Source organism: Prionailurus viverrinus, chromosome D3 (genome assembly GCF_022837055.1).
Source record: "Prionailurus viverrinus isolate Anna chromosome D3, UM_Priviv_1.0, whole genome shotgun sequence".
Lineage (NCBI taxonomy): Eukaryota > Metazoa > Chordata > Mammalia > Carnivora > Felidae > Prionailurus > Prionailurus viverrinus.
In genome coordinates, this window is record NC_062572.1 from 38,100,865 (window position 1) to 38,113,837 (window position 12,973).

Genomic DNA, 12,973 nt, shown 5'->3' on the forward strand with positions numbered 1-12,973 from the left:
ATACATACATACATACCACATCTTCTTTATCCATTCATCCATCAGTGGACATTTGGGCTCTTTCCATACTTTGGCTATTGTTGATAGTGCTGCTATAAACATGGGGGTGCATGTGTCCCTTCGAAACAGCACACCTGTATCCCTTGAATAAATACCTAGTAATGCAACTTCTGGGTCGTAGGGTAGTTCTATTTTAGTTTTTTGAGGAAACTCCACACTGTTTTCCAGAGTGGTTGCACCAGCTTGCATTCCCATGAAAGAATTTTTTTAATGTTTATTTTATTTATTTTGAGAGTGAGAGATAAAGCATGAGCTGGGGAGGGGCAGAGAGAGGGGGAGATAAAGAAACCTCAGCAGGTTCTGTGCTGCCAGCATAGAGCCTGACACAGGACCTGAACTCAAAAACCATGAGATCATGACCTGAGCCCAAAACAGGAGTCAGATGCTCAACTGACTGAGCTACCCAGGTGCCCCAGAAATCTGAAAGAATTTAAAGTAAGTATGGTAGTATCTTCGGTATAAAAAGGAGAAACTTTTTTTAAAAAAATACAAATGCTGACAGATAGTAGTCACCAGTAAGTAGATATGGAAAAGCACCAATTAGGATCCAGGAAGTGAAACACATAGTTACCAAAATGGAAAAGAAAAACTCAACAAATGCCATCAAGTCTACATAAGACACAACAGAAAAGAAGATGTAATACAATGAATTAAATGTTGAGGAATCCACCCAGAATAAACACAAGGAGATTAAGAGATGAAATAAAAAGGAAAAACGTTGGGATGTGTGAGAGAGAAGCACCACCATATATCGATAAGTAATTCCAGAAGTGGGGGAATTACTTATCGGGGAAGAAGAGGGGAGTGGTGGAGGGCCAATATTCAAAGACCTAATGCCTGAGGATTTTCAGAATAAAGAGATATACAATTCTTCAAACAAAAAGAACACAGAATACTGTATAAGGTACAGTATCCTGTATAAGGATATAAGTATCCTATATAAGGATAATCAAAATATAACTGCAGATCATCAAGAAAAAGAGAAATTATTAGAAGATACCAGAGAGGTGGGAAAAAACCTAAACCCACAAAGGGATAACAGCTAGATTGAGAGCATACTTTTGCCATCAGATATAGTAGGGACTGTATGGAGACAATGTCATCCATATGCTCAAGAAAGACACTGTCAACCTAGAATTCCACACAGAACTAAATTATCACTCAAGAACAAGGGCAAGATAACTTCTAAGCTACAAAGATGAAGGATGTACATCTTCAAAAAGAGAAATAAATCTAGAAGGAAGCAGTGAGATGCACACAGCAATGGTCACTATAAATAATGTAACAAAGACCAAACTCTCACGTTGACAATGCCAGTATCCCAGGAAAATGCCCAACATGTGACATGGCCCACGGGGATGAAATTAGACATTAGAGATGTGGTAATTGAAAGTCGAAACCAACTTCCAATTAAGCAAACTTCATTACTGTGTAAGGAAGGAGGGGAGGCAGAAAAGGGTGGAGGGAGGGAAAAGGAGGGCAGGGAGGGAGGAGTCCATCCTGCTGTCCCTAGATTTCTCAGAAAACAGAGAAAGGAGGTGCTCCTGAAGAGATGTGATTACAAATGTGGGCACAAGGGAATTGAGTTCTGTTGCCTTTACCCATCCTGGGGTATGTGGGGTGTGGGGGTCAGGGGACCCATGGAGAGTTTCTGACCATGTGGGAATCCATGCTGTCTGCGTCCTGAGAGATTGAGCCTAAGAAACATTGCCGTGCTGTGAAATTAATTACTTTCAGGAAATAAAGCCTCCGGTGATTTCACTCTCTTGACAAGGAGAGAAGGTCAGCAAGAGTGGGGCTCCATAGGAGGGGCTGTGCAGGGCATGGGTGGGACCCACACCTCCAGGGGACCCAGGCTGGGAACCCAGCAGAGATGTCCCAGAGCAAGAGGAAGGCACTGAATTTGGAGGCTTCTGCTCTGAATCAAGCCAGCCTGCATTTGAGGGTACCTTTCAGGCTAGACTGGAAGCGTAAATGTAGCTCGTTGCCTCCACCCCTCCTCTGGCAGGAGCTTGAGAAGTCAAGTGAGGCAGCTGCTGTGCTGTAGAGTGGGGCTACTGGGAGGGATACATGGTGAAGAGGATTTGTAACAACTTTGCTCAAATTTTATGAGTGAAATCCCTTCTTGGTCCTCTTTGAAAATGTATTAGGATGTTAAAATTGCTTTTAATTGCTTCTTTTGCTATGTGATCAGTGTTCTTTTGGAATGAACGCTGTACTGAGAACTTGAAAGTTCCACTTTATTTGGGTTGTTTACATGGAATGAAACTCTTCCTTCTGGTGGAGAAATAAACCAGCTCATCTGTCTGCCTCTTGGTTGTGGCCTGCCCGGGCACCTAGGCTAAAATCCACCAACCTAGGACCCTTGGGCTTGAAGAAGCCAGATGCTAGACCAGCGCTGACCAGAGAGCTTTCCCAGTGACTCACAATTTCTCATATTCTAGATGTTCTCCTCAGCGGACCCTGCATTGGGCGTTTCCCCTGGGGAACACATTCATCAGTGGCCAAGAGCTCTGCACGCTGGAGAGTTAGGTCAGAGGCCTGTCTTTAGCTGCGGTATAGCACTGAAAGTCAGCCTCAGCCAGAGGAAGGCTCGTGGCTACATGTGAAGGCTACATTTCCAATGCCTAGAATCATGCCCAAATATTTAAGTGAAACTGCATGGATGGGGGATATGCCTTGACATCCTAGCTTTTGTATTGGCTCTTTCATAAATACCTTCCAGAACATGCATTACGTCATAATAGAGATGAAAAAAAAGTTGGGATTGGCAAACCTAAATGTTGCATAGGGTTCAAACTAGCCAGGAAAAAATGGTTTTGAGAAATAGACAGGTTCCTGAGTGCATTTTTTTTCCTGGGTGCATTTTAAGTGGAGGAGAAAAGGAATCCATGCTGTCTGCTGTCTGAGAGATTTAGTCTAAGAAATATTGCTGTGCTGTGAAATTAATTCCTATCAGAAAAGAAAGCCTCCAGTGATTTAAAATTATATTGCATATATCTATGTAGTATATTACATACAGTACATTAAGAAAGTTAAAGTAAATTAAAAGCCCTAAAACAATCCACATATTATTTCAAGATCCCAGTGGCATATTAATTATGCCTTCTGCTCTATTCATTTTGTCTCTTTTGTAAATATAGGCAGTCTCAGAATTAAACCGCTTGGCTAATAAGAGGCCTTTGCATAGAAACAGCCATTAATTCTCTGCCCCTGACATTGTCACAGGGCTGTGGCCACCAAAGGTCCTGGCTACTTCTCACCCTACCAACACCCCAGAGCTATGCTTAAGGAGCCCCGAGGGCTGCCTGCCAATTTCCACTTCTCCTTTTTATGCCTTAAGGCCCCCAGCACTCAGGTCTTTGGAATACCCTGAGTAGTAGTCCAACTGTGTCCATTCCAACTGTGATAAATTAGGCTGTTGAGGCTAGCCTGTGAATCTGTCCACCAGTGAGAACATTGGGATCAATGGTGAGTCCGTACAGCATAATTATTAAGAATGTGGTTCTGGAGGAGTCAGACCACCTCAGTTAATTTCCTGGCTCTGACATTTGTTAAGGGTGTAAACTTAAACAATTCAACTGCTCTTTGCCTCAGTTTTTCTCATCAGTAAAATAAGAACAATAATTGTAATGGAACTCATAGGGACTATTATGGGCTGAATTATGTCTTCTCAGAATTCTTATGTTGAAGTCATAACTCCCAGGATCTCAGAATGTGACTGTATTTGGAGAGAGGGCCTTTAATGGGGTAGTTGAGTAAAATGAGCTCCTATGGGTGGGCCCTAATTCCATATAACTGGTGTCCTTATAAGAAGAGGAAATCAGAACAGAGACACGCACGGAGGGAAGTCTATGTGAAGACACAGGGAGCTGATTGCGATCTGCCGGCCAAGGAGAGAGGCCTCAGAAGAAACGGTCTCTGCCTACACCTTGATCTTGGACTTCTAGCCTCCAGAGTGGTGCACAAATAAGTATCTGTTGTTTAAGCCACCCAGCGTGTGGTACTTTGTTACAGCAGCCCTAGCAAATGAATACAGGTGCTTTTGAAGATTCTGTGAGATAATGCATGAGGCAAGTGCTTAGAAAGGTGCCTACCGTAGTGGACATGTGGTAAATGTTAGCTCTCATCATGATGTAGGCAAATATGTCACTAATTCTAAATAACTATTTTTTTTTTTTTTGAGGATAGGAGTTTGAGCGGGGGAGGAGTAGAGAGAGAGGGAGAGAGAGAATCCCAAGTAGGCTCCATGCCCTGCGTGGACCCTGATGCAGGGCTCGATCTCATGACCAAGAGAACACGAGAGTCAGACACTCAACCAACTGAGCCACTCAGGCACCCCTAAGTAACTTTCTGAAGAATTAAGATTTAGATCATAACCTGTTCATACTGTGGATACTATTACATTCGAATTACCTTGAAATGTGTCTTCTTCATGGTAAACATTCATCTGTTCATTCGTTCATAAAATAAACATTTATTCACTGCCGACCTTGAGCCAAGAACTACGTTTGGTGCTAGGAGTACAAGATGGGTAGGACACAGCTCATAACCCTTCCTTGAAGAGCTTGTCGGTATCTGGCAGTGATCCAGTATGGCGCTTGGCATCATTAGAATGACAGAGTGGTGGCTGGATGCCAGGAGGGTTGAACATAGCAGTAAAGGAGAACAACCGTGTGTCTGCAGGGCGGGCAGAAAAGGGGCTCTCTGGACCCGTTGAAGCCCAGCCCAGCTGTTACAACGATGTGGGCTTTCTGGGGAAATTCTGCAGTCACCGGTGCTAACCTGCAACATCCAGAGAAAGATGGCTCTGCATGCTGGGCTGAAGGTTGAAAGGTTGTGAACAAGGGCCAGTTCTGCTACTGCAATCCTAGTCAGGGCACTGGGGTCTGGCAGGTGTGTGATCTAACGGGGCAAAAAGTCCTGATGCCAGCCCCTCGGCGCTGCCACACTTTCTGGCAGAGAAAGACTGGAATAGTCGCTTAGGTGTTTCTTAGGGAGGCTGCTCACATAGTCAGGTCAAATTTCTTTAAAATTATAATATCATTAGTGAGTTTCACAATTTATCTTCTCAAACCACCTTATTCAGGTATAACTCATATACAATAAAATATACATATTTAAAGTGTAATATTTGATGTTTTGACATATGTATCTGTTAGTGAAACATATGCCATGATAAAGACAGTAAGCATATCCCTCCTTCCCTAGAGTATCCTTGGGCCTCAGTGAGCCTGCCCACCCCCCACTGCCTGCATCCAACCATTGATCTGCTGTCTTTTTTTAAAATTTTTTTAATGTTTATTTATTTTTGAGAGACAGAGACAGACAGCATGAATGGGGGAGGGGCAGAGAGCAAGGAGACATGAACATGAAGCAGGCTCCAGGCTCCAAGCTGTCAGCACAGAGCCCGACGCAGGGCTCAAACTCAGGAGCCATGAGATCATGACCTCAGCTGGAGTCAGATGCTTAACCAACTGAGCCACCCAGTTGCCCCTGATCTGCTTTCTTTCACTATAAATTAGTTGGCAGTTCTTATAATTTTATGTAAGTAGAATCAAACAATATGTGCTTTTTCACCTGTTTTTTTTATTCAACATAACTACTTTGAGATTTGTCCATGTTGTTGGTGTATCAATGGTTCCTTCCTTTTTTGTTGCTGAGTAGTATTCCATTGTAGAAATATACTGTTGTTTTGTTTATCCATTCACCAGTTGATGGACACATAGGGTCATTTAGTGGTTTGGGCTTTTGCATATAAAGCTACAAAGAACAGGGGCACCTGGGTGGCTCAGTCAGTTAAGTGTCTGATTTTGGCTCAGGTCATGAATCTTGTGGTTTGTGAGTTCGAGCCCTGTGTTGGGCTCTGAGTGGGCTCTGTGCTGAAAGCTCAGAGCCTGGACACTGCTTCAGATTCTATGTCTCCCTCTCTGTCTGCTCCTCCCCTGCTCACACTTTGTCTCTCTCTGTAAAAAATAAACATTAAAAAATTTTTTAAAAATTTAATAAATAAAGCTACAGATGAACATTGGTATACAATTCTATGGAGGGTGTATGCTTTCTTTCTCTTGGGTAAATACCTAGGTGTGGAATGGCTGGGTCCTACACCAGGTATATGGATACCTTTTTAAGAAGTCAAAACTGCTTTCCAAAATGCTTGTATCATTTTACATTCTTACAAGCAGTGAATGAGATTTCTAGTTTCTCCATATCTTCTTCAATATGTTCAATCTCTTCTCATTTTTGTCATTCAGTGGTTGTGTAGTGGCATATCACTGAAGTTCTAACTTGCATTTCTACAATGACTAATGATAACATGTTCCCTTAAATCTTTTGCTGATTTTTTTTATGGGTTGTTAGTTTTCTTATTATTGCTTGGAAGGTTTCTTATATTTTCTGGATGCAAGTCCTTTGTCAGACATGCTTTGCAAATATTTTCTCTCCATCTGTGGCTTCGTGTTTCATTCTGTAAACTGTGTCATTCGAAGAGCAGAATTCAGTTGTAGTAAAGGCTAATTAATCAATTTGTTTTTTCATGGCTCATGCTTTAGGTGTCATATATGGGGAATATTTGTCTTACTCAAGTCTAGTTTTTTTCCTCTCTTCTAGAATTTCTATAGCTTTAGGTTTTATCTTTAGATATACATCTATTTTCAATTAATGTCAGGTGGGTAAAGTTGGTTCATGATTGTATTCAAGTCTTTTGTGTTCTTACTGATTTTTTATTTAATTGTTCTATCAATTACTGAAAGAGGGATACTGAAATCTTTGACTGCAATTGTGGATTTGTTTTTCCTTCCTTGTACTTTTAACAGTTGTTGCTTCATGTACTTTGAAGCTCTATTATAAGGTGCATATTGAAGATTGTCTTATTGATGTTTGACCCCTTTATCAATATGAAATGACCTTTTTTATCCTTGGTAATATCCTTTGTTCTGAAATCTACTTCGTCTGAAATTAATATAGGTACTACAAATTTCTTTTGATTAATGCTAGCATGGGAAATATTTTTTCTTTTATTTATTTTTAATCTACTTGTTTATATTTAAATTGTGTTTCTTATAACCAGCATATAGTTGTGTCTCCCTTTTTTTAATCCAATCTGGCAATTGTAGCCTTCCAAGTGAGGCATTTAGACCATGAATGTTTACTGTGCATATGGATGTCTTTAGGTCTATGTCCATCATCTTGCTGTTTATTTTCTATTTGTCTTTTGTTTTTTCCTTTTTTCCTTTTTTCCCTTTTTCTTTTTCTTATGACTTCTTTTGGGTTAAAATATATAAAAATAAAAATATTTTTATTATTCCATTTTATCTCCTTTGTTGGATTATTAGCCCTAACTCCTTATTTTGTTATTTGGGTGGTTGTTCTAGGGCTTAGAGTATACATCATTAGCCTATCCTCCTTGGCCTTCAGGTGACTTTACACTACTTCACATTTTGTTGTAGATCATTTGGGCTTCTATAACCAGGATTCCTTATAGACGAGGTGGGCTGAAGCAACAAACACTTATTTCTCACAATTATGGAGCCTGGGAAGTCCAAGATCAAGATGTTAGTGTAGCCGGTGTCTAGTAAGGACACTCTTCCTGATTTGCCAATGGCCTTCTTGTTGTGCTCCCCCATGGTGGAAAGGAAGGAGAGAGACAAACTCACCTGTCTCTTCTTATAAGGGCACTAATCTCATTCATGAGGACAGACCCACAAGACCTAATTATTTCCCAAAGGCCCTGTCTCCTAATATCATCACACTGGGGCTTAAGGTCTCAACATATGAATTTCAGGGGGACACAAATATTCAGTCCATAATACATGTATTATAAGAGCCATGATTTGTATTCCAATGACCCCTGCCTGCCTTTGTGCTGTTGCTCTCACTATTTTACCTTTACATGTTATAAAACTTACAACACATTGTTATGATATTTGCTTAAAAATCAAGTATATTATAAACATGTTTAAATAATAAGAAAAATGATCACATATTTCATCATTACCATTTCTGGTGTTCCTCATTCCATTGAGTAGATCCAGATTTCCATCTGGCATTATTTTCCCTCTGTCTGAAGAACTTCCTTAATTCTTATAGTTTGGGTCTCCCAGGGTGATGGATTTTTTCAGCTTTTGTGTGTCTAAAAATTTCTTTGTTTTGTCTTCATTTTTAAAAGATATTTTCATTAGGTATAGAATTTAGGTTGACTTTTCCTTTATGGCTAATGCCCAGTGTCTTGAAAGCTAGTGCATCATATATTTCATTCACAAAAAGTATGATGTCTTAACACCTAGTTCCAGAAATTACACTTCATCATTTCCACAGTAACCTGCTGGTTTGAGAAAGTTGCCCTCTCCAACATGTGTATGCTGGGAAGGGGGGCCAAGGATAGGCCATAGGACATGAATATCTGAAGTCAAGGATCACCACCCACAGGAAGTGAGTGAATCCACCAACTTGGGGGAGTAGGAAAATTAGATTGGATAGGCAGGGTAAAGCCAGATGATAGCACATCAGAAAGAGTTTTGACAGAAATAAGTCCTTTCTACTTTGTATTCTATAAAAACCTCTGTCTCAATTGGTCTTTCATCACATTTTCACTATTATTTGTTAGCCTCTTCTACTAAACTGAAAATTTGTATAAGGCAGGTACTATGTCTTATTCATACTGGGTCCCCCAAGCTCCTTGTATCATCCTTGGGTTGTAGCAGGAGCTCAAGCATGGTCTCTTGAGTAGAATCAAATTGAATGAGCTGGAACAATAAATTTACCAATATCTATTACATGGCCCTAAATGTTAGGCAGGTTAAGCTAGAAAGTGGCACACTGAAAATGGTGCTTTAGGAAAGCTGGTTAGAATCAAGGGCTCAGGGACAGCAGTCAAGAAGTTCTATTCAAAGGCTAATGTGACAGTTCAGACATAAAATGGCACTTGGAATAGCTGGAAGTAAGAATTAGCAATAAAGTAGAAGACTTGAATCACAGGTGCATATGAAGAAAATAATTGCTAGGACTTATTGACAATTGGGTTTAAAGGGAAGAGCTAAGAGTCTAGGGTTTCAAGCCAAGGACACCGAAAAATTGTGGTGTCACCAGTTAAGACAGCTGTCACTTGGGCTGGATACATCACTTCCCTTCCAAAATTCTTCTTCTTCCTTTATATCCTATCTGAGAGAACTAGGCTAGAAGTCTTGGAATTGTCCTCGACTTTTTTCTCTGCCTTTTCTATGAATCAAGTCACAGTGTGGGTTCTGCAGAAAGCGGACTCAGATGGAGTTTAGTGTGTCGGCTGGGTTCCTGGGAACAGCCCCGTGGAAGGGAGGGGAATGAAGCAGGAACAGACAGAGGGAGAAGTCAAGCTGCACGCCACCTTGGATGATTCCGCAGGGAGCCCTGGATACAGAACAGCCCTGAGAGTGACCCCAAACTGGACCAAGCTGGCCAAGCCCTTATGCCCTTGCTTCACTCAGTCATTGGATAGACCTGGATGGGAAGTGGCCTCAGGCAAGGGGCTCTGGGCAACCTCCACCATCTCTGAAGGATTGGCAGCTGGAGACGATCTGCTCACAGCATTTCCAGTAACCAGGGCAGCAAGTCCTTCATTGACAGAACATTTGGGTGGCATATGACAGCATCCGCCCACAGCCTACCACTCCCAAGTCTCCATCCTAAGCCTCACAAGTCAGTTATTTGAAGTTCTTATTACTTGTTTTCCTGAATTGCTTCAGCTGGGTCCTAGTTTATCTCTCTGCTGTCTTCACCTCTCTCCAATCCATTTCCACACTGCTGCTGCAATGATCTTTCTAAACACAGACATAAACCATGCCACTCTTCATCGTAATACCATTCAAGGGCTTCTCATCACCTGTGGGATCCAGTCTGGACATCCACCCAAGCTGTACTCTGATCCCGAAAAACTCCATAGACTTGGTGCCGGGATTTCACACATCTTCACGTTCTTTCTCTGTCCAACGCCTTCCTACTCTGACCTGATTTTTTGCTTAGCTAATTGCTCCTACCCTGTCCTTCCAAACTCATCCCCTCTATGAAAACTCCATGACTCTGCTAGCCTGGTTTAATTTTGATACGTTAGTACAGTTCCCACTATTTGCCTCTTTGTAGTATTTATTGCTCCAAATATCTGTTACCAGAGACTCATCTCATTGAAAGCACAGACAGTTCTCTGTTTTTAACCCAGCACTTAGCATATGACCCGCTCCCATGAGTGGGGGCTTTCAAATGTTTGGGCAGTTAAATGAATTCATAAAATAAAATAGTTTAGAAAATACACTTACTCAATTTTATTCTCCTGATTACCTTCTTTGGACATCTGGAACAGAGGTTTTCAAAAGCAGGAATAAGTCTAGTAAATAAGACTTATTTATGGATCAGCTCTGAATTTCCAGTAAAAAATTATTGCCGTCTACGAAGTTTAGTCAAGGAGCTACTTTGGCTCATCACTGAAGAGTTTCCCTGTGGCTGCTGCTGGAGGTCTTTCAGGAAGGGGACTGCCAACTGCTTCAAGCCCCTTCTTTGACTTTCCTAATGACCTCTTCCTCTCATTCCCATGGAGAAAACCCAGGAGCAGAAGTAGGAGAGGGATGTATGTCCCTCCCCAGGAAGCCGCAGAGCTATACGGATGTCTTCTGCCATTGGTTTCCGGGTTCCAGACTTCTAAACTAGATGACAAGACCTGATGTCACAGGAAGAAACTCTTCTGTCCCCACCCTTAGCCCAGTGTTGTCCAGACTCCACTCTCTCACTTGTCTTCTTCCCTGAAGTCAGAGAGAATCCAGACTCCTCCAGGCCACTCTTGTCATTAACAGACATTTAGTGCACACCTCAGCTACACGACACTGGGCTCTAGATGGGACTGACACCATCGAATAGAGGTAACTCTGCTCTCATGGAGCCTTTTGGTTTTCCTGAGACACTTAAGTGCAGGAGCTTAGCAATGGTTCTGTGGACGACAATGATCTTTCGATAAATTCTCACACCTTGTTGACTACTTCTTTTTTTTTATTTTTTAAAATATTTATTTATTTTTGAGAGAGACAGAGACAGAATGCAAGTGGGTTAGGGGTAGATAGAGAGGGAGACCCAGAATCCAAAGCAGGCTCCAGGCTCCAAGTTGTCAGCACAGAGCCCGATGCGGGGCTCGAACTCACGAGCCGTGAGATCATGACCTGAGCCGAAGTCGGTCGCTCAAACGACTGAGCCATCCAGGTGCCCCTAACTACTTCTAAAAGGACCCTTGAATAGGATCCCATTTTGCCTCAGACACATTGGCTTTTCAGAAGTCATGAAAACGTTCGGGAAACTTTAATGATTTTTACAAGGCCATCTCCTGTCCTGGGAGGTTTTCATGTTGAATTCTATTAACAGCTTTTGTCTTTTGCTAAAATGCATATATTAACAATTAAAAGCCATTTTAAATAATTGATTCAATTCACTAAAGCCAACAAATTAATTAACTGATGCATAATTAATCAGAGCAGCAAGGCATTCCTTCTTAAGGGACCAGATAGGAAAGCCGTGATTTGTGTGTTCATGAACAGAGTAGATACAGTCAGCCGTGCTCTTGAACCACATACTGATACAATCAGGGTCATCATTTAAGAGCTGAAGGCTGTTCAGCCACAGAAGGAGAACTTGTCCTCCACTGCTCTGCTCAATGTGAAGTGATAGTCTACACTTGGGCTGGGTCTTAAGATAGACACAGCACAATTGGATGTCAGATCGGGGCAGGGTAGGGGGTGGTTCTTGGGAAGCATCATGGTCCATTGCCCAACACATACCAATATACTCAATTGCAGTGTGAGGAAGGGACCTGTCGGTAATTTGTCTCTGATCCATGAGGAGGCCAGTCCAGAAATTGAGAGTAAGCATTCAGAAATATTTGTAGCAATCTGACAGAGTTATTTTATTTCTGCTCAATCTAATGTTTTAAATTTGGAGCTTATGCTTTTATGTCCTTTTTCGTTTAATTTTTCTAGTAAGTCATTTTTATTGTATTTAAAATAAGTATCGGTATGCAATAGATTATAAGTTATTTTAAAAACTGATATATAAACACATATAATTCTAGAAGCACTTCCTTGGATGATTCCAGAAATTCTTAAGCCCAAATCTTGCAAAATACTGTCTGGCCTGAACATGTTCTCAGGGAGATAACATGAGCTGTAATATCCCTTTGCAACTGAGTTGGAAAACAGGATTTGAGTGCCTCGCATTTGTCTCTGGAGGTACTCCTGTACTCAGCAGAGTCAATGCTATCTGGAAAACAAGATGAACAAAGACATATCAAAGCCGTGTAAGCTGTAAATAATATAGCTGCACTGATACTTATTTTGAGCATATGCCTACTGAGAGGGTCATGAGTTAACTGTGAAAAGTAATATTATTTTACAATCACCAGCCACAGCTGTGCATTAGAGTATACCACAGTGAATTAATGGCTGCAACTCCCATAACAAAAGTGGCAGGGACTGCGGACTCATATCTCTATATGACTGTAAGAGTCCTCCTCTGGGATAGTGTGATATTGATGAACAGGTTAGAAGAGAGGTAGTTAGATAGCCTTATGCAAACTTTACTAATAAAAATAGAGCAAGTACCACCACTTACTTGAAACGGAATGGGCCTGACTCAGTTGTCCTTGGGTTACAGTAATCAGAACACCTTCTAAAGCCTTTTTTGTACTAAAGTGGCTATAATAGCTTTTGTAGCTTCTTGGGTGGGCTTCAAGGTGACCCTGTCCTTGCAATTTATTGGTTGTTCTCTGTGCACATATAGACCACCAGGATGACTCCCCTCAAATGCATCACTTTCCATTCCTTTAACTCCTACCATGTGCAAGAGCTCTGACTTGGGAATGAACAGGGCTTGTGGTTCAGTTTTTTGCATGAATGGTCTTCGAAAT